Source organism: Sinocyclocheilus anshuiensis, unplaced genomic scaffold (genome assembly GCF_001515605.1).
Source record: "Sinocyclocheilus anshuiensis isolate Anshui unplaced genomic scaffold, SAMN03320099.WGS_v1.1 scaffold320, whole genome shotgun sequence".
Classification (NCBI taxonomy): Eukaryota; Metazoa; Chordata; class Actinopteri; order Cypriniformes; family Cyprinidae; genus Sinocyclocheilus; species Sinocyclocheilus anshuiensis.
In genome coordinates, this window is record NW_015554092.1 from 42,840 (window position 1) to 45,339 (window position 2,500).

Consider the following 2,500-nt stretch of genomic DNA (forward strand, 5'->3'; position numbering starts at 1 on the left):
AAACAGTCCTCCATAAAATGTGCTGCACACATCTGGATATTTAGGTTGAACTGTTCTGGAACGGTGCGGCCTTGAGAACGGCGCGGCCGAAGGGCTTGCGGCAACCACATGTGACGACCCCGGGCTGGACTCCGCTTTGTCCACGGTGAAAGCCGATCCGGCGATCCACAGCACTAAGTTGATGTATTTCCTCAGCGACCAGCACGGATCAGCTCCAGGCATGACGAAGCAGATATCGTCGTCTTTTGGAAGACCAAACAAAGTAGTTTCGCTTTCACAACGAAGCACAGCGTCTTCACGACATGGCGGCGGCAACAACAATACTACAGCGAGAATAAAAGTTACGCCTTCTTTCTTTGTGTGAACATTTTGGCGGCGTTATGCAAATCTTCCCACATCGTGACGTAGACATGTGGGGGCGTGTTAGAACGAGCCGTTTTAGGTAGGCGTGGCTGACTCTGAACTTTTATAAAGAATATCTCTTTGGATTTGAGGCTTTAGTCTTTGCAACTTTACAGATCTTCTTTATGCACCAAGAGCTTGTAACACTCCAAAGAGAAAGGAACAATTTAAATCGCATCATATGACCCCTTTAACATTATGATTTAATTTTTAGTATGTTTTACTATTTTTTACTATTATACACTATTATACACTATTTTTAACATTTTTATTTTACATTTTTATAATTTATTTATTTTTAGTAAATGTTTTATATTAATCATTTTATTCATTTATTTATTTTAATTTCACGTTTTTATGATTCAATTTTTAATAAATGTTCTATGTTGATTATATTTATTCTTAAATTGTTTTTATTTTAATTTTACATTTTTATAATTGAACTTTTAGTAAGTGTTCTACATTGATTAATTATTTTATTTTAAATGATTTTGTATTTTAATTTTATATTTTCATAATTACATTTTTAGAAAATGTTCTTTATTGAAATTATTATTAATGGGTTTTTTTTGTTTTTTTTAATGATTTTTTTTTTTTTTAGTAAATAAAAATTAATCATTGATTTAATTAATTTTAAATATTTTTAAATTAAAATTTTATATTTGTATGATTTATTTCATTTTCAGTAAGTGATTTATTTCCTGTAAACCCCAGTTTTTTTGAAGCATGCATTGGCGGGAAAGGAGCGTGTTTTTGTGCAGAGGGTCTCAGTGCAGCATGTGCTCGGCGTAATCAGAGTGGTGTGTAACATGTGCTCCGTGTTTCTGTCTTCACCGCGGTCGGCATGTGCTCCGATTTCTCTTCCTCATATGGAGCAGAAAACACATGATGCTGTGTCAGATGATGTAGAGAACCATGAGATTGTAGCAGTGAATCACCTGCTGGAACATAAACTTTTGAAAGTGAAAACTCTGCATTGCACAAGTGTGAAATCAGCCGTGTACTGAGAGTTTTGTGGTTTAACAGCGAATCCGAGCGCTCTGCTTGTGTGTAAATGTGGTCGGCTGCAGAGGCTCGTGCTGAACAGGAAACACATTGTGTGGATTTGCTGAATGTGAGGCTTGTGTGAGTGTGTGTGTGTGTGTGTGTGAGTGTGAGTGTGAGTGTGAGTGTGAGTGTGAGTGTGAGTGTGTGTGTTTGTGTGTGTGTGTGTGAGTGTGTGAGTGTGTGTGTGTGAGTGCGAGTGCGAATACGAGTGTGTGTGTGTGTGTGATGTTTCTCCTCCTCACGGCTGCTCATCTGTTCAGCTGGACAGTCTTCAGTTCTTGTATTGCATTTCAGGCTGTTTTTAGTGTAGACGAAGTTCTTTTAGCAGGGTAGTAATTTAGCGATTGAAGCGGTCAGATGGCTCCAGGACTGGGTTCAGTTTGTGCCGCCTGTGTTTACAGGCGTCTGCAAACAACTGATTATACTGTATATATATGAGCCAGATCAGCCTCGTCTGCTTTTATCCGCAGATCACACACATGCTGGCTGCTCCTACAGAGTTTGGATTACAGGAGGAAAATGGGAAATCATGTCGATGACAGACTGAAGAATGAATCTGTCATCAGTCATTCAATAGCAGCATGAATGCAGGAAATTCTGAACCCAGTTTGCACTGTTTTGTTTTTTATTTTTGAAATTAATACTTTTATTCATTAAGAATGCATTAAATTGATCAAAAGTGACAGTAAAGACATTTATAATGTTACAATATTTCAAATAAATGCTGTTCTTTTGAACTTTCTATTCATTTGTGAATCCTGAAAAATATTTTTCCACTAAAATATTGGGCAGCACAACTGTTTACAACTTTGATAATAATCAGAAATGTTTCTTGAGCAGCAATCAGCATATTAGAATGATTTCTGAAGATCATGTGACACTGAAGACTGGAGTAATGATGCTGAAAATACAGCTGTGCATCACAGAAATAAATTACAGTTTAACAGATATTCACAAAACAGCTGATTTTGATTTTAATAACTTTTTTTGGTCTTATTTGGTCTTTTTGGTCAGATAAACACAGAATTGGTGAGCAAAAGAGACTTCTTTC

The 2,500-nt window shown here is 36.6% G+C and overlaps 2 protein-coding genes across 2 annotated transcripts in view; both read left to right on the forward strand.

Annotated features, from left to right (window-relative positions):
* Positions 1-1,325, forward strand: part of LOC107669281 (lysosome membrane protein 2-like) — a 35,209-nt gene extending 33,884 nt beyond the window's left edge. The window contains exon 13 of the transcript XR_001631965.1: positions 1,314-1,325. The gene's annotated coding sequence lies outside the window, so the exon portion shown is untranslated. The remainder of the gene's footprint in view (positions 1-1,313) is intronic.
* The window catches only part of LOC107669280 (lysosome membrane protein 2-like), a 37,136-nt gene that overhangs the window by 955 nt on the left and 33,681 nt on the right, over positions 1-2,500 (forward strand). The gene's annotated exons all lie outside the window — the stretch shown is intronic.